We start from the raw sequence: 20,809 nt of genomic DNA, 5'->3' as shown, positions 1-20,809 counted from the left end.
CCTGGTTTGAAGGTAGCATGTTCCTATATAAATACTATGACAAAAATATCAGTCTAAATCAAATTTTAATTCCTGTCCTCTCACCCCTGTCTACACTGGGAGTCTGCAAACTCTTTTTCCAGATTGTTTTTCTAGTTAGCTACTCTTTTGAGTGTTATCGGTAGGAGAAATACTGGGCATTGAGAGACAAATCTGGAAAAGAGGAACGTGGTCATCTTTCTGTCTCTCCCTTCCTTTCACTCTAACTCCCTTTCTTCTTATTCTGACACTGCCTCTGGAGCACTGGCCACCAATGATGGAGGCATTCCCTCTATGCTGCCAGGTTCTGGCACTAACAATTCTTCCTTTGTGTTCTCCCAGCCCTTCAGAATGTAGCTACTTCTCACAGTTTCTAATTTCTGAGTTAATACACATTTTAATTTTTGCTTTTTCCATTTTCAAAAACCTGCATGACTAATTCCCTGTGTTTAATATTTTCTGTTTGAGATCCCTTGTGTGGTTTCTGTTTTCCTGATTGAAAACTGTCTGATAGAAATGTAGGTATGAATATGCCTTTGGCCACTAACTAGAGATGGATAATCCTGGGTATGTTATTTAAATATACTGAGGTTCATGTATTTTTGATAAAAATATGGGAAAAAATAGTATCTCATTATAGAAATGTTGTGGGTTTTAATAAGATGGTATACTTAATGCATGTGATGTATAATAGTTATTCTTTAGCTAATTCTATAGCTATTTCAATAGCTATAGAGATGGCACTTTTCTTTACATCTAGTAGATTAATAATACATATAAAATAATAAAGTTAACTAAGTTAACACTTTATGTGAAGTGACAAAGAGGAAGTTAAGTTGATTAAATACTGTCTTAGAAATTATCAATCTCAAAAAAAAAAGAAATTATCAATCTCATTTTGAAATTTTTCTTAATCATTGCATTTCATCCTGACATATTCCGTATATAAAGATCAGATTGTGTGATGCTAAAAAATACCCTGTAACATGTCACCAGGCTGTGATTTCCAAAGATCCAGAAAAATTGGGACCAAGTTTGAATGTGAGCTGGAATGAGCAGTTTTAAATAAATCTTCATATATGATGTATGGAATATATTTATTCTTCAAAGAAAAAATACATAACAAATATGTATATATATACCAAGTCTTCATATATGATGTATGGAATATATTTATTCTTCAAAGAAAAATACGTAACAAAAAAAAAATATATATATATAAATGCATGCAGAGCCTTTGTGTCTTTTTTGAAAAACTGTAACTAAAATCACAGAAAGTTGCAAAAATGATACAGATAGGTTCCATAGACCCTGCACCCGACTTTCCCCAATGGTCACATTTTACATAACTGTAGCATAATATCAAAGCCAGGAAATTAAGATTTCTTCCACCCAGCTCCCTGCTGCCCCCAGCATCTCCTCTGCTGGCATTTTCTGCCCCAGTCTTCAGTCATCTTAAGGATGGGACGGTGGCCAGGGTGCCTAGAGAGTCCTGGAGCTGAAAGGGATTGCGAGACCACCCAGCAAACAGCTCACCCTCCAAGGATGGAAGATCTATTCGCTTTTCCAGCTCTCTCCAGCATGGACCCCTCAGTACTTGCCTTTGACAGTGAAGAAGTGCTTCTTTATGTCTTGAGTTAGCTTTGCGTGTAACTCAGGAACATTCCTTTCTGCAAAATATATATGTTTTTCATTATAAAGTAATATGACCACATTACAGAAACAGATACAAGGGGAAAAAAAGTCAGTCATCCATAATCCCACAAAAAAAAATTTTTTCATGTCATTATATCACTTGTGTAGATTCATGACACAACCACCAAAATCAAGATACAGAATAGTTTCATCACTATATATAAAAAAAAAATCTTCCCTTCTTCAAATCCTTTGCCCTTTTCAGTTTATAATTTATAATTTTCTTAAATATTTTCTTTGCATACAGAACCACATCACACAAATGTAATGATGTTTACTTCATTATTAAACACAATTTAGAAACTCATGAGAGAAAACATTTACTGTATTTGCCCACACTTTCACTATTTCAGTTCTTTCTTTATGCTCTTAGATTTATTATTATTGTTGTTGTTGTTGTTTTTAATCATACCCATTTTGTTTCAAGGACTTATTTTAGCCATCCTTTTAGAGCACATGTGCTGATGACAAATTCTCATAGTTTTGTTTCACTTGAGAATATTTTATTTCCCTGTGATTCCTTTTTTTTTTTAAGATTTATTTATTTATTTGTGATAGACATAGAGAGAGAGAGAGAGGCAGAGACACAGGAGGAGGGAGAAGCAGGCTCCATGCAGGGAGCCCGACGTGGGACTCGATCCCAGGACTCCAGGATCGCGCCCTGGGCCAAAGGCAGGCGCTAAACCGCTGAGTCACCCAGGGATCCCTTCCCTGTGATTCCTAAAGGATATTCACTATATACAGAAATGTAGAGCATTCTAATTGTTTTTCTATTATCTGTAAGGTGTTTCTCTTGTGCTTCTTTCAAGATTTTTTCTTGGTCTTCAGTTTTCACAAATTTACTTATGATTAACATGACTTTCTTCAGGTTTATACTTTTTGTATCTCACTCAGCTTTTTGAACCTGCAGGTTTATACTTTTGACAATTTTATTTTATTTTTTTAAAAGATTTTATTTATTTATTCATGACAGATACACACAGAGAGAGGCAGAGACACAGGCAGAGGGAGAAGCAGGCTCCATGCAGGGAGCTGGAAGTGGGACTGGATCCCCAGTCTCCAGGATCAGGCCCCGGGGCTGAAGGCGGCGCTAAACCGCTGAGCCACTGGGGCTGCCCTATTTTTGACTATTTTAGAAAATTTTTAGCCATTGTTTCTTTCTGGGAATTCAACAACATGAATATCAGATCTTTCTTTAGAGTCCCGCATCTCAGAGGTTCTTTTTATTTTGCTTGTCATTTTATTATTTTTCTCCTGTTTATATTAAGTAATTTACATTGTTCTATCTTCATGTTTACTGATTCTTTCCTCTGCTCTTCACTTTATATTGTAAAGCTCATTCACTCAGGATTTTTCTTTTTTGTAGTTTTTCGTTCTAAATTTCCCATTTGTTTCTTATTTGTATTTTCTATTTCTTTGTTTATACTTTCTATTTTTAATGTGTTTAAAACAAGTTTATAACTGCTCTTTGAAACCCTTTTTATGATGACTACTTTAAGATTTTTGTCAGATAATTCCAGTATCTGTGTCATCTCCATGTTGGCATCTATTCATAGCTTTTTCATTCAAGCTGGTTCTTTCATTCAATTCCTGGTTCTTGTTATGACAAGTGAGTTTTTATTGTACCCAAGACATTTTGAATATTATATTGATAGATTCCAGATTTTATTTATGTCTTCTGTTTTAGTAAACCTCTTCTGATCTTGTTCAAGCAGGGGAAGGAGACCATAACCTAGCATGAGCATGGAAGTCTACATTTCTCATGAAGCCTACACTGATACCATGATGGTAGGTTGGGTTCATTACCACCAGGCATGAAAGTCCCAACTTCTCACTTATTCTTCCTGGATCCCACCCTAGTGGGAGACAATAGGGAAGAAGGAGAGAGATGTGAGAAGTGGTGCTTATTATAGGCAGTGATGATGCATGTCTGCACTCCCTACCCAGCATTTGCTGGCAGGAGTGAATTGGTACAGAGCTTCTTATTCATTATGTTTGGTTGGGAGGGGGGAACTAGCTATTGTCTGGGTTTTTCCTCTTGCTAGTTTGACCCTTTTCTGGTCCTTTGGCTAGAGCAAGATAATGTTTATTATATAATTGTTTTTGTTTGTTTTACCTATTTTTTTCTATGCTTCTTTTGATGTTTGAAAATAGCTTGCATTTTCATTTCCAGTCATCAACATATGAGACAAAAAGAAAACCCTGAGAAATTTCACCAAGTCATTCCTTGGGCCCCAAAGTCTCTAGTTGGTCTGCCTTCCTCTCCCTACCAGAGTTTTATTATATTTATATAATATATATTATATTTATATATTATCATCTTCATAATTATAATAATTATATAGTTATAATTATTATATATATGTATATAATCTTCATGGGTTTTTTTTTCAGCTTTATTTATTAAAGCAGTAAAGAGAAGTGAATTTACTTCATTTTGATCAAGAATTGGAAGTCCCAAGCCTGGTTGATTTTAAAAGTATAATACATTCCTTTTTTTTATTTTTATTTATTTATTCATGAGAGACACAGAGAGAGAGGCAGAGGGAGAAGCAGGCTCCATGCAGGGAGCCCGATGTGGGACTTGATCCTGGGTCTCCAGGATCACACCCTGGGCCGAAGGCAGGCGCTAAACCGCTGAGCCACCCAGGGATCCCCTACATTCCTAATAAATATTATATTTATTGTAATTTAAAAGGTGTTGTTTCAATATAAAACACTAATTAGTAGTTACAATTTTAACAATAAAAGTTATCTAATTATTATGTGACTAAAAAATAAAATGTAAGCTTCTCTGGGCATATCTAGCACTTAAGGTTTCCAACCCTGCTCAAAAGTAATGGTTTTGCTTCTATTACCATCAGCAATGTCAGAGCCCAAAGATTCTGACACCTTCTTATCAATTTGGTCATCTTTCTCAGCTACTGATATGATGAAGGAGGATTCAGGAACTTTCTTTTCAAGTTCCTAAGGTACAGAGTTAATTCTGCATTACCTATACAAATAACTGATAGTAAAAGCATATTATAATGTTGATCATTAAAATGACTTACAAAAAGAATGTGCGCTTGAAAGCATGTTGTGTAAGAGAAATGACTACAAACACTAAAGATGCACACATACTTGTAACTCACATACTTTTGCACACATACATGCAAACTTACAAATATGTGTTTAAAAGACTTTGTTCTGATTAATATCTTTGCTGCATAGGTTTTATTATTGTTTCTTATACTCATGATTCACAGAAAATTGACAGTTTACAGTCAAGCAAATATGGTATACAATATATGAGAGTTAAAGTTTACTCTTTCATTTATATTCATTTATTCAAAAATTTTTATTAAGTAGCAACTAAATGAGGGACACTGAGGAAGTAATGTTAATAAAACACTATATTTGCCCTACAAGTTTCAAAAGTGTGAACTTCATCTGGAAAGACAAAGAAAATATTTATGAAAGTATGTCAAAGGATATATCCAGGAAAATAAGTTACAAGAATAACAGTTCCAACAATCTATAATCTCAGTTTGACATTTCCTCATACCTTTTCCTAGAATCATTTATTTATTTATTACCCCCTGGCTTACTGTCTCTTTCAAAGTCCTATTTACATGCCAAATGTCAAGTATGAAGATAAGTTTTCAAAGAAAAAAACAATTTAAAAAAGTAATTGATTAAGAACTTTTGCCACAGAACTCTGATCATTGGGATTTATTTTATACTTAAAAATATCAATTTAAAACTAGCTTTGAAAGACTTATATTTGCCTTTTGATAGCCTATTTTCCAAATAAAAATGTTAGGCTTAGTTTATAATCTATTACCAAGTTAAATGGCATAATGCTCTGATAATCTGACCTATCCTAGATGGAACCAGAAATCATAGTAGACATGGTACTGATCTTGGAAAAATAACAGTTTTGCATGTAAGAGCACATACTCACCAGGCATTCATGCTGGCACCAAGATGATCCGGTAAAGGGGAAGGGGTTTTTTGTTTGCTTTTTTAAAGATTTATTTATTTATGATAGACATAAAGAGAGAGGGGGGCAGAGACACCGGAGGAGCCCTACATGGGACTCGATTCCGGGACTCCAGGATCACGCCCTGGGCCAAAGGCAGGTGCTAAACTGCTGAGCCACCTAGAGATCCCCAGGAAAGGGGTTTTGAAATCAGAAATACCAGCCACATTATTTCATAAGGAGTGTAACTTTGGGCAAGGTATTTAACGTCTCTAAGTCTTTGATCTCTCCAAATGGAGTTAGGATAAATATTAAATGCAATAGAATATATAAAATTGTGTGATTCCTTCCCGATGCTATCATTGCCATCCTGATCTCTACCAGACTCCAAGTGAGAATGACAGAAAGGGGACATTCTCCGGAAGGGATAGAGATAATAACAAGAAGACAGGAGGTTCTCTCACCTCATCAAGGTGATGATGAAGGTAGTTTTATAGTGACTGTTATAGTGACTGTTGGAGCCACATAATCCAGTATATGTGAGGGGGGTTAGCATGGGGTTTGAACCTAGGCAATAAACCAGACCCAGCCTCCTGGTAAGGTTGTGAATGTGGAATCTAATGAGAGAATTAAGAGTATGGCCTCAAAAGAAGTACATCTATAACTTTATTAGATAAAACTAGACCACAGTTGGGCTCAGGAATACTATAATCCTAGATATACCCTAAAGCTTATTTAAACCATTAAACCATAATCTCTCCCTTTAGCTACTTTAAAATGGGCTGTGGAATATACTCATTATATTCCATGCTTACTCTTCCTACTGTATGACAAGGTTTGTGATATGGATAAAACTTAAATATTTATGAAGCCTTTATTTTACAATATCAATTGGTACTTCAAAATAATCCCTGATATTTTCATTTTTTTTAAAGATTTTATAATTTTTTTAAGATTTTATTTATTTATTCACAAGAGACACACAGAGAGAGGAAGAGACACAAGGCAGAGGGAGAAGCAGGCTCCATGCAGGGAGCCCGATGTGGGATTTGATCCTGGATCCCAGGATCACGCCCTGAGCGAAAGGCAGACGCTCAACCCCTGAGCCACTCAGACATCCCAATCCCTGATATTTTCTAATACAAATTCAATTTATTCTAATTTATTCCAATTAGAACAAATTTCTGCTTAAGTACCGATGACAAATTTAGTACCAAAATTTTTCTATATCATTGGTACTTAAGCAGAAATATTTATATACGCTTTTTATAAACACTTTAGTGCTAAAATTTATTTCACAGGGGTATTCTAGATAAAATTGAGATTAAATTTGTTGAAAGCTTTCAATATTGAACAAGTTCATAACATACAGTGGCAATAGAAAAGAAGAACTTTTTCACCAATTCTGTTTTACAGTGTTCAATTTCTGGTAGTTAGTAGGACAAGAGAGGATCAAAATAGCTTTTTATGTATTTTAAGATATGACATAGCTTCTAATACTTGATACAGATCTCTTTGAATCTGGACATCTAGGGTGCAAATCTATACTCGGAAATTCAAGACAAACAGAAAGGTCAGAGAAGATGCTACAAATCCTAGCGCCTTTAGATGATAAGACATGAGCCTACAGATTAAAGAGTGCAGACATCATAATGCTATGATCAAATGTCTCAAGTCTGATTCAAATGACTAGTCAAATTGTGTTCAAGTAGGTTAGACAGATTTAAGTGGTATCAATGCAGCAAAATATGCATTGCTTTTAAAAATCACTCCTCTGCATAGCTCCTAACAACCTTCTCAATTTGTCCTTTCTCTGCTATATTGGTGTGAGATATTCTTTAGACCATAAAGTCCTTTTACTTTTCCCAAGTCTCACATTTTGTCTGATGCTTTTCAATAAGTTCACTGTATTTCTGGAGAAGGCTAAATTTGCTGTTAAACTTACTCCATATTTAAATAGTTATCCAAATAAAGTTTCAAAAATGATTCACTTCATAATCTTGACATTTTCGACCAACCTCAGGAAGCTAAGGAGAGAGAGCACTGCAAAGTTGAAGAGCAATTGGCAATTAGGATCATTTTAACTGGAAGAAAATCACCGTTAGAGTATCCTATTTCTCTAAGATGGTTCCCCATTAAGGGGAGGGGGAAAAAACAAAACAAAACCTGACATTGGCTAGTAAAAGTCATTAAGAGAAACATAATACAACTGACAATGGAAAAGATACTGCCAGAAAGAAAATGGTGTGACTAAGAGTCTTGCAAGTGTAGTTAGCAGTGAAGAACTACAGCATTTTGAATAGTAAATCACATTTACTGTAATAAGGGAATATAAAGAGTTTTTTTCTCCAAAATATATTCTAGCTCCTTTAATACACATAATTGGTGATTGTGAATAACCAAGCCAACATTCCAGGCATTGATGGAAAAGTCATTTTTTAAATCATCTGTATTATAAATATCAAGTATTACCACAAAATTTAGGAACTGTGTACTTTCTTGAACCTAATGAAGCTCATTAATTCTTCCCAACACAGTAAGCATTTACTAGCTAACACAATAGTAAAAGTTCCATTTCCAAGCCACTAGCTGAGCTATTGTAGTAGAGAGTATATTTTACAAATTGATTCAAAGCAATTTCTTCAGGCTCACAGTAAGTAGGTACAGTAAAAAGTAGTGCTATCTTGTGAGTCAGTTAGTCTTACTCTAGTTAAATATATACTCAGAGAAAGAAAACCAAGTAGCATTTCAGAATCTAGGCTTAAAATCAATTTATGTTGAGAACCAAAATGTCTCCTTCATAAATATTTATAGGAAAGGGTTTCAGATTATATGTTCAGCATTGAATGGTGCATATTATTCTTATTAATGTTTCATAAACATTTGTACAAAAAACAATATGCTTTACTTTGCTTCTAAGTATTAAGTAGAATTATTGCAGCATCTGCTTCCAATGGTTGAGTGCACAAGCTATTCATGCCTTGTCGTAAATTCTGTGATGCATTAAGATGTCATTAAATGTACCTTCTGTGGTTGTCTCCTAATTTACATACCTTGTAAATCATCAGGTAAAAATCAAGCAAACTGGGGAATAGTCTCCTATGCTCTTCCCTTCTGCCACAGACTGAGTACAATTCATATTCTTCTCTATTTCAGGCTCCATCCACCTCTCATGCCTCAACTCTGAGGCTGTGTCTCAGAACATTTGAAAATGTAGTTAATGGATACAGTTATTAATCGTTTTTAAATGGTGTCTATAATTGTATAGAAACAAACTTGGGAAATAGGTTAAGAGATTATAGATGAGGTTAGGCATACCAGTTAAATTTAGCATCTCTGTTGTAAAGGAGAGGCTGCATTTCCAGAGATTCCACACGTAAAGAGAAAATGGAAAAACACTGGGGGACTAACTGTGTCTCTTTTCTCTCAGTCCTGTTTTAAATGCCCTCACCATATGGCTCCTAGAATCCTGGAATCTCAGCATTAGGAGAGGCTTGCAGCTCTCACCTGGTGTAACCCCCACCCATTGGAGAAGTCCTCTAGATTACAATCCGTCTGTTGTCTGAACACTTCTAGTAATGGGAAGCCCAAGTTTTATAAAAAAAATTCCACTCAGTTTGTCGTTTGGGTTGGATTGCCTTTCAGTTCTAGAAGGATATTCATTATTTAACTTTTAGCCCCTTGTATTTCCCTGCTTCACAATTGTAACAATGGTGATTTTCCTTCATTTTCAGTAGCCAGACTGGAATCTTCTCCTGTTGACGCTACTGCTTTGTTTAGGGACTTTGTACTGCAATATTTGTTTCTCTGATTTCTGTTACTTCAGGCCTTTGGTTCAGAAACTACTGTGAAAACTAACAGTTTCAAGCTACTTGGCTAAGTCACAGTTTTAAGGATGCTGGAAAATTGAATGCAAAGAACACATTGCATTTTTACTAGAGTGGACCTAGGACATTAATAATTTTTCTATTGCAGAGAAAGATAATATATCCTAGCAATTTTAATGTGGAGTCCTGTGTTTTGTACTGAAGTTTGGATGAAATTAATGTCCCACAGAAGTCAAACAGAAGTTTTTGTTTTTGTTTTTGTTTTTTTTTTTTTTTTGAGAGCAGCATCATTGAAAATGGATAAATATACATGGATTTTTATATCCAAAATCCAAAAAAGGGGAGAATGACAAGGGTATAAGTCAAGAATCTCAAGAGAAACAGAACTAATAGGATATGAATGGATATATATATATAAGAGGATATTTGTTGTAGTAATGGCCCATGCAGTTGTGAAGGTCATAAAGTTCCATAATCCACTCTCTGTGAGCTAGAGAACCAGGAAAGCCAGTGGTGTAATTCAGCCTAAGTCTGAAGGCCTGAGAAATGCAGGGAAGTGGGGGGCACTGATGCAAGTTCCAGAGTTTGAAGACCTGAACAAGAGAATATGTCAGTTCCAGATCAAGAAGATAAAGGCAGATTCTTGCTTCCTCTGCCTTTTGGTTCTATGAAAGCCCTCAAATGATTAGATGATGAGCGAGGATCTTCTTGACTAAATCTACTGGTTCAAATGCTAATTTATTCTGAAAACATCCTCACAGACACAGAAATAATTTTTACCAGCTATATGGGCATCTCCTAGCCCAGTCAAGTTTTCATGTAAAATTAGCCATCACAATGGAGAACAAGAAAGAAGTCATGAAATTATTACTTAGCAATATACGAATCCAGAAAATTATGGTAAAATCCATAATTTTACCAGATTAAATCAGTTTGTTTCATTTTATTTTTTTATTCTTCCAAACAAAAGTCGTCTAACAAATAAAATGTATTTGTTTGGGGTTTTTTTCAGGGTCAGATTTTTTCCTTATGTTATGTGATTTACAGGCTACAAAACAATTCCAACCACTAACACCATAGAGGTCACTTGTCATGAGCTTATACTAGAAGATGAACCTCTAAAGCTTTGCCTTAGAGAGGAAGACATGGTTACCAAGTGATGGGCAATTTTAAAAACACTGTGACATAGAGAAAAGCTTCTTGCTTTTCCTTGTTTCTGTTCAAAATACATACATCAGTCTTTGCAACAGTGAGTCCTTGAATTGCTATCAAAAAGGGCATGGTGAGAAATGAGAATTCCCTGCAGTCTCTAAGCCTGTTAAAGCACCAAGAGTTTCTCTTTGCTTTCATCCCCCAGGAAAACACTCCAGTGTCCTGAGGAATCAAGGGACGGGAGGAAGATGAATACAAGGGTGGAGAGGTCAGCAATAGGAAAGCAGAGAAAGTTGTTCCCTTTAAAAATGTATTAGAATAGTGCACAATACTCTAATATATCATTTTGCAACATGTTTTCCCTTTGAGGCACTAAAGGCAATGCCAAGGAGCAGGTATCCGGAGAAAAGTGTAGGCAGCAGAAAGAAATCCAAGTGTATGAGTTTCTCTGACATTTTTCTCCTCTACCATCTGTGAGGTTTCAATGGGCACACCAGGTCTGGAAACTAATTTTAAATGTCACTCTCATCAGAGCACAATCATATTTTCTATCAAATGTAAAAGCAGACCCATTCTCAATAATAACACATATATAAGATTAAACCTGTGTTAAGTCAGCTTTTCAGATGGAATTAAGATCTTCTTAATGTCAAGGAAAACAAGCATACACTTCCCACATGTTATGATTTAGAAACTAAAATTCCCCTGTCTCTTAATCAATGATAATTAAATAATTCTCTGAAATTAGTTTATGCATACAGCACAAGGCTGGAAAGCTAATATGAAAAAGTTCACATAAAAAAATGCCTTCCCTTATTTTGAAGTCATATAAGTTTATGTATGAAAGATGTCACAGGAAAAATATAAGAAATGCTCACAGAGCATTTCTATACCAGGCCTTGGATCAACCGCAGTTTTACATAAATTTAAAGATGGAAGATATCTTTGAAATCACTCTTCTCATTTGTCACTAGAAAATCGAGGCTTCTTTATGTCAGTATTAACCAAGGGCAACTAGACACTTGGTAGAGGAAATAGGACTAAAGTTCCCAGCTTTCAAATTCCACTCAGTGTTTTCCTATACACAACAGATTGAAAAGTGCAGCAGCTTTGCACTTTTGTTTTTATAACTCTAACCAGGTGAAATCCTGGGTACCAAGAATTATAACATTTCAGCATAATAATGATGTATATCATGTTTTGTATTCTATGCACTATACACTCTACTAGGTAATTTGTATCCATTTATTCTGACTTTAGAAAAGTTTGATTGAATATAATCTAAACCCTTCACACAAGCTTAGAGAATGACTCATGGGTTTAAGTTTTGAAGGAGATTTCACAGTTTAACTTCAGGAAGTATAGTAGTCAGAATATTCTAAGCTGCCTGTTCCATTTCTAAATTCTCTATTTCTATTTCTCTTTTCATATATGATCCATTTTACACCATGCTACCCTTCATTCTCTTCAAAATTCTTAGCTTCTAAATTCCAGGGGTTTGACAGACCAGGAGACTTTGAACAACCATAGATCCATTAACCTCTGATAACTTCAAAGACCAAAAGCCAAATTTCTGAACTTCTCTCTTTCCCTTTTCACTCGTTGTTTAATTGATAGGTAAGAGAATCTGATTATCTTCCTCCTCTTCATTAACTACAATGAAGTTTTTATTAAACTTCTACACAGATCAATTGATAACTATCTTCTAAACACACACACACACACACACACACACAAACACTGTCTACCTAACAAAATATTCCATTTCTAAGATCAGATACCATGTCTTATGTTTCTTTCATATCTTCCAGAATCCTGAGCACACAGTTGATAATGAATAAATAATATTCTCATTGGTTGAACTGTCTATCCATGGTTGCCTTGAATTTTATACAATCTAAAACCATGTCTCTGAATTACTCCCTCAATAATTAACCATGGTTAATTGTCTTCAGTTTCTAAAGTAATCCAAAGTATGTGACAAATCTCACTCTCCCTGCAATTTAATGTATTCATATGGGAAATTATTCAAAAAGCAATTTGAAATGATAGTAAAAATTATTCCCTTTGTATCCAGACAATGTTGCATAATGAAAAATAAACAAATAAACCATAAACCAGGAGCCTAGATTCACTTCTCCCTCTAATAGAGCAAGTGTGGGGAAATTCCTGAAACTCTCTGATCTCAGTTTCCTCATCCAGCACCCAAGCTGTACTATGGCAGGAGACAGAAGAAAGAAAGTTAGACAAGAAGCTTCCAACTATGTCCTGTCCATTCTGAGTGTCCTGTAGAACTCAGGGATTTCTGAGAAAACCATAAAAGCTGCTTAAGGGAAAGCGGGAAAGATCTAGTAGGTTATTCCCTTCATGCCTTAACCAGGGGAGCTCCATTTTCATTGACTGTTACCACTTTTAGACAGTAGAATTCTATGATATGCTTTCTTTTGAAAGTTTAACTACTTTTTAAACTACAGAATTAAATTACGTTTTGACTCTTAAGTTGCATGATATGAATGAGAGGTAGTTATCTATAGTCTCTCATAGCTAAAGGAATGGTTTGCCTCTCTTCACCTCTCACATTCTCCAACTTCTGCATAGAGTCCTACGGTCCACATGGCAGCCAGGAGAATGCCCCCATCTTAGAGCCCTGGCAGGTATCATAGCAAAGGCCAAATGTTCACACTTGGAGATGAAAGAAGAACCTGCTGGTTCACCACTCACAGCTTTCTGGTATCTCTGCCATCAAATACAACTGGCATTGTATGGGACCTGCTCAGGCTTTATATATTGTATGAGCTAAACAGCTAGAAGCTGGAGAAAGAATGAAGGGGAAAAGCCTAAATGTGTATTAGAGGTCAAAATTATAAGTGTGAGAATTACTGCTTAAAGAGGACACATGTGCTTTTGTAGATTTTTCAAAAATCTGTTTTACCATCAGTTCTCTTGCCCTGTCTGGAGGTAAGGTGGGGAGAAGTGAAACAGAGTATATAGTGGAAATTAGTATATTTATTAGCATTTTATCTTTGAGCATCAGCAAGCCATTTTTGCTGTGTCAAAAATGTAATTAGATGCAGTTGTTTTCCAATGACCTCATTTTTTTGTTAGAATATTTTCTATTACTAACCAAGTCTAATCAATTATCATGCCAAAAAGCAAAGGGGAATCCATTAGAGACATTAGTGTCTATTGGACACTGCTTTGAGAAGCACGATGGGTGGTTTTCCAATGCTAAGTTCATTTTTCTGTGTGATAACTCAGGATCATCTGTGTCATGCAGGTGGTCCCTCTTTGCCACAATTTTCTTGGCAGAAGTATTTAAGAACCTGTTCACAAATATTCTACAAACCTATCCCTGACCCAGTTGTTTTTTAATTTGAACTATGGTGATATTCTACTTGAGGAAAAACAGTTATTGAATCATAAATTTCTGTGTATGTATTTCTTTGATAATTGATCTATTAAATCACACAAAAATAATTTAATACACTCACAGCCTCCCCCAAGTAGTTTCTACATTGAGGCCTCATGTAAAATAAATCAAATAATTTTGCTATTCTAATAGATATGAAAGTTGCATCCATTCACATTTTATGTCACCGAGTATCTCTTTCAGTTAGGTGTTGTGTTACTTATAACTAGGACCAGACTCCAGCAGCTAAAAGGAACTAGTGTTTACCTTCTTAGAAGAGGATATCAAGAGATTTTACTAGATTGATGAGTGAAATGACTTCATAATATCATTAAACAACTCAGACTCCTTCTATTTAGCTGCTGTGTGCATATCTTCCTATGCCTATCTACAAAGTGAGATGGTACCAGAACTTCAAATTCCATGTATATGTTGCAGCAGGAAAAAGGGCAAGGAGAGCGAGAGGGCAAAGGCAAAGGACTCCTCCCAGGTAATTTAGTTCCACTCAAGGAGGCTTTCCAGAAGTCCCACCATAACTTGTATCTATAGTTTATCAGTGAGAATTTACACATGTGGTCACAACTAGTAATGAAAGAAGCTGGTAAATGTAATATTTAGCTATACCACAGAGACCCTCAGATAAAATGGAGGATAGAAGAAAGGAGAGAAAGAATATCGAGTAGTAACTAGCAATTTCTGGCTTAGTGACCTGCATGTGACCAGGTGTTTATTTAATTATTTTCTCAATGCCTTCATATTTTAATTGTGTGTAATCCCTGAATTTTACTGTTTTCTAACTATGAACATTTATGGGCAGCTTCATTCATATAGCGCCATATATAGGCTCAATGATGGGTGGAATATTACTAAATATGTTTGTTTTTTTAAAGATGAATTGAGACAAGTTTAACTTAACTGACATTATACTGAAATCATTTAAAAGAGGAATTCTGTAAACTTTCCACACTTAGTTTAGCCAAATTGATACAGGCAGAAAGCTAAAACCTTTTTGAGGAAATCATAATTATTCAGATTTTGAAAAGACTGATAGCATAATGCTAAAAATCTGAAGATAATATTGTGAATTATAGAGAGAATAATTAGTTTCTCATTCAATGATATTTATAAATAAATGAAATATCTGTCATGGTATTTTATCCTTGTAGGATTCCTAACTAAATAAGAAAATATGACTTTATATTTGACTTTATGGTTTTTTCAATTCAGTAAATGGAACACATAGTATAAATGTTGAGCTTCTTAAATGAAAAGCACAAAATTTAAGTGAAATACAAGGTTGTTAAGAAGCTAAATGGTATCTCCAGATTAATATCAAATAATCTGGAATACCAATTTTTCAGGTATTTGGTCACTTCTATGTAGTGATTAGAGTTTGATGTTAGTGAACTAATCACTAACATCATAAGAATGCAGAGCTACTAGCAAATGTTTTGTTGTTGCTGTATTTAGCAGTTATTCTCTTTAGCTATATAGTATAACTGAAAGACTTCTTTCATAGGATAAGTGCTAGTCTACTCAATTGATTGCATTATAGCAATTATTTTACTTATTCTCTTTATTTATTTGTAAATATTTTCACACAGCATGGTCTCAGGCAATTTACACCTAACAAGACTGGTATATCTCAAAATTTTGTCTAAAATATTTTCATCTCAGTATAATTTCTACAACATATAAGGATTACACAAATATAAACCAGGATGATAGCACTTGGGATCAAGTCCCATTTATCTTCAAGATAAAGTAGACAAAGATCATCATGAAAACCAAGAATGAGTAAGTTGGTTAGCCCAATTTAGCACCTAATGAAGAAATTACCTCTATATCACTTTTGACAGGTTATCATCCAGTTTTGTGTAAACTTCAAAACCTAAGTATATTTTTTTCTTTATATTTAAAAAGCCATCATTTCATGAATGCACACAAAAAAAGTTTTCTTTCTGGGATGCCTGGGTGGCTCAGTGGATGAGTATCTGCCTTCTGCTCAGGGCGTGATCCCGGGGTCCTGGGATTGAGTCCCACATCTGGCTCCCTACAGGGAGCCTGCTTCTCCCTCTGCCTCTCTCTCTCTCATGTATAAATAAATAAAATCTTTTTTAAAAATAAAAGTTTTTTTTTCTTGGTTTGAGTTTGTAGGGGAAGAAAACTCCCTTCTCCCTTCTAGGTTCTTTGGCTGGTCTAATAATTAAGTTGACAACACATAAACAGGAGAAAAACAAATTGAATATTTTATGTACAGGATCCCCAAAGATATTAGACTCAAAGAAATGATGAAAGCAGGCAGCTTTTTCACATTTTAGAGAAAGAAACAATAGATTTGTGAAGAATTGACAAGACAAAGAAATTTGGGCTTGGGGTAGCAAATTAGTGAGGAAGTAGCAATGTTAATACAGCCTTCTTGGCCCTGAATTCCCTACCTCTGGCAATAGGGATGTCTCCTATTCTCTTGGTATACGATAAGTATCCTCACATGGGACATTTATTTCTGGTTTTCAAGGGGATGATGGAGGGTCAGTGTGTTCTTCTGACACATGCTGTTTCTTAAATAACTTTAATACAACATAATCAGTATGCAAAAGTGTCATATTGGTGTATTCTGCTCTCTTTCAAATTAAATATTCCTCATGTGCTCCCAGGTACTTCCTGAACTTAGTCCTGTAGAATGACACAGAATCTGTCTACCTTCCTCCCTAGATTGGTCTTTATAGATTGGGAGCCAGGAAACATACCTTTCCTATTTCTCTTCCATTCAAGCTAAGCATCCCCAGCTCCCTTTGCTTTCGCTCATGTGGCAGAGCTCTTAGACCATTAACCAGCTCTTTCCAATCTTCTGGTCTTAGAATAGGTTTTTCTTTTATGTTCATGTTAAAGTGTGCTCCTCTAATAAACAGAGAAATCAAGATATGGCTGAAAACGTTCACCTCCCTGCTTGAGATGAACTTCCAATACAGCTTAAAGTAATTTATCTCTGTTTGCAGCTACAGCTCAGTGTTGCCTCCGTATGAGCTTCTAGTCAATTAAAATCACAGGTCACTCTTATTTAAAATTCAATTAAGTCAGCTCTCACAGAAACAAAATGAAAGACATTTTCATCAGCCTTGTTGAAATCCAGATGTGTATGGCCCTCCCTTACTACCCCAGTTAAATAATCCTATCAAAGCAGGAGAGAAGTCAGGAAAAATAAGTTTTTTTTTTATTCTCAGTAAACAGAGTCATAATTATCAATAATTTCCTAAATCCTGACCTGACTTTGTTTAATTTTGTTGAGGTTGTGGCCAAGATCACCTGTCTATATTTTTAGTGGTTAAGCTTCCACAAGAAAGAAGGAAGGGAGAGAGAGATGGAAGGAGAAGCAAGGAAGGAGATATTTGCATTTAATATTAGGTTAGAGTCTAGACCTGGTGTCTTGTCTCTTCAGGTTGCTATAACAAAATACCACAGACTTGACATCTTATCAAAAATAGAAATTTATTGCTTGAAGTTTTGGAGGTTAGGAAGTCCAAGATGAAGGCTTCTGTAGATTTGGTGTCTGATGAGAGTCCACTTTCTGGTTTGTAAATTATTGTCTTCTTGCTGGATCTTTATAAGTTAGAAGAGGCTAAAGAGCTCTCTTTGGAGTCTGTCTTATAAGGTCACTAATCACATTCATGAGGCTACTACCCTCTCAAAGCCACCACTTCCCAATACCTTCCCTTTGGGAATTAGAATTTCAGTAGATCAATGCATGGGGGATGCAGGGAGGAGGGAGGCAAACTTTCAGCCCATAATAACTTGGTACTTTAAATACCTTGTAGCACCTTAAAGGTTAAGTCCTGATTGTCCTCACTTTCAAATAATACGTTATAATACAATATATGAGTTCTCACTAAACTTTTCTTACATGCTGTCTCTGAGGTTGTAATCATGATAACTACTATATTATGAGCAGGGCATTATTCTTGAGAACTTTGCATGAGCTGGATTTGAATTCTATTCAAAGCCCTCTTAAGTGGAAGCTAGCTATCGTCATCCCTCTTTGAGAAATGAGAAAAATGAGACTCAGAGAAGGTAAATAGCTGCACAGGGTCACAGAACTAGTAATGGTTAGAGACTATACTGAAATACACACACAGATGGGCTGTAGAGACAGTGTTTCTAACTACCATGCTATTTTGCTTGCCAGTGATCATAAATGGGGTAATGCAGATCCCGATATGAATCATTTCTTTTGAGTTATTTTAATTTACAAATTAAGCAGATATCATTCTGAGTTCTGTTTACCTAACAACTATTCAGGAAAAGCCTGAATATTCATCTTTTACAGTAACCAGTTCAAGTATGTTTCAATTCAGGGAGGGAACTGGTATATATTTATACATTGAGCATCAATTCAGAGACAAATGTTTTTGTAAAAAAAAGAAAAAAAGCAAGGATATTTTATGAGTATTCTTTCATTACGTCTCAGTTAGGTGTTCACAAGAAAGCATTTGTTGAACAGACACAATAAGATGTTAATGACAAATAACCACTCACCACTGGTCTCCTTTCTTTATATGCATTTGCATGATCAAAGAGAAACTTGTTAGCCAAAGAAACGGATGTTACTTTCCTAACACTTGCCTTTCATTTGTAAAAACAGTTTTACATCCTCATACTGCTTGCTTTTGACCTAGAGAAAAAATATTTTTACTTATTTGAAATTACCTTAGCACTCAAATTTAATATGGATTAATCCTCAAATATAAATATAAACCACTGTTAATTTTATAAAGATCACTACCATAGGGAAAAACGGCTACTGCAGGTGTTCATCTTCAGAAAAAAATACAAATTACAGCTCTAATCTCTTTGGCGATTCACTTTTCATGTACCTGAAGTGCTTCATTATGCAACATTATTTTGTTATAAACATCTCATTGTTCTGTCTTGCAACCAGATGTGCTGAAGACAATTCTCTCACTCAGGTAAATTATGTGAGAATGGAAAGGAAAGAAAATCATTTCCTCTTTTATTAAGCTAGGATGTAAGCTATATCTTGACCTGTGTAAAAATAGCTAAGGGCAACTTGAGAACCTGTAAGGTAAGTACAGCTTCCTGAAATATCACTGTTAACTGTTTTAAGAGAAAAGAGAGAGAAATGAACTCTAACTTAAAATGTATTAGGATTCAGAAAATACACATGGCTAATTATATGTACACTAGACAGGATTCTACTGGCCTGAAGGAAGTGTTTTGTTTATTTTATGAAGGTTCATTAAGCCATGTTTACAACGTAATACATAAACATTTAGAAAATAATGTAACAGTTTAGTATGATAGGATGTTATATATAACTGGTAACTACTCTGATAAACTCGTTTTTTTTCAAAACTGGGTTTTCTTTTGTTTGCTTTAAAATGTATATAAAACTGTTATTATGTTTATGAAAATATCTGTCTTTATTACCATTTTAACCACTGTACTAGGAGCTAGGATTGAAGTCTGGTGTCTGGATTTATCAAGGGCTATAGATACATACCCAGGGACAGGGAACCAGGTAGGCAAGTCATTGGCTCAAAACATTGCACATATAGATGGATCATCAAATTCTTCAGCCAGAGGAGATTAATTATAATTATGAAAATAAGATAGGTTTTAGGTGCAAATTGCATTAAGGCTTGATGGAAAATGTATTGTAGCAACTGAGGTAGAAACAAAATACAGGTTCTGAGGCTAAACCAAGGTTAGTTCCTAGTGGCTCTTCTCCAAAAGAGGTTTGCAGCATATTATAGTTTTTTGTTTGTTTGTTTGTTTGTTTGTTTTTTAATTTGGAGTAGCTTGAATGCACTACAGTCAGACCCATTGATGAGGGAGTCCTGGGTGTATGAATATAACAGAAACTATTAAAGAAAGATAATGATCTTTTCATTACTGATTTAGTTGATTTCTTTGTGATCTCAGGAGATTTCAAGTCCTTTGGGCCTCAGGATCTTCTTTATCCAAATCTTCTTCCTCCAGAGTCCTGTACCTTCTAGATTTAGAGTAGGAGTCTTAAAAGTAACAAGTTAGATGTAAGTATACATTACATAAACACGTTATGCAATAGTAAGATGAATTTTGGAGCTACTTCTCATAGCCAACCACTCGAGGTTTAAAGCTCCTTCCTGGGAAGCTATATTTTTCAAATACTTAAATATATACATCTATAGAGAATAGAATAATGCAGAATGAGGATGATCATTGAGTGAAGTTTGGATTTATATTTAAATGGGGTGGATGGCTAGTGTGTGTTAACCATATTTAAGATTATGACTACAGTGGACAGCTTTTTCAAACCATAATTAAAATAATGATTTGACTTGATTTTCAATATTAATGACTTTCGTATAAAAAAATCTCAGAAAAAGCATTTCCTTTGTAAAATCAAAAAATTTTATTTCAGTACAGTTATTGTTTGCCAGTGTCCATTCTAAATGATAGTTGTTACAAAAAAGTTGTCACTTGCTGGTAAGAATTGAAGACATATAAAAAGTGGAATTAACTACTAACTCCTTCATATATGGAATCTCAGTTTAACTCATAATTAGAAAACATCATACAACCTAAAATACATAGGTGGGCATAATACAAACATATATTTATATCACGTGGTTTGAAAAATTACTGTACTGTATTATATCAGAAGTATATATTTTCTACAACCCAGAAATAACAGAAGTTGATATTATATCCAATTCAAAATATAAATCCAGTTGTTCATATGTT

The sequence above is a fragment of the Vulpes vulpes genome, chromosome 4 (assembly GCF_048418805.1).
Source record: "Vulpes vulpes isolate BD-2025 chromosome 4, VulVul3, whole genome shotgun sequence".
NCBI lineage: Eukaryota > Metazoa > Chordata > Mammalia > Carnivora > Canidae > Vulpes > Vulpes vulpes.
This window is presented reverse-complemented; position numbering follows the sequence as displayed.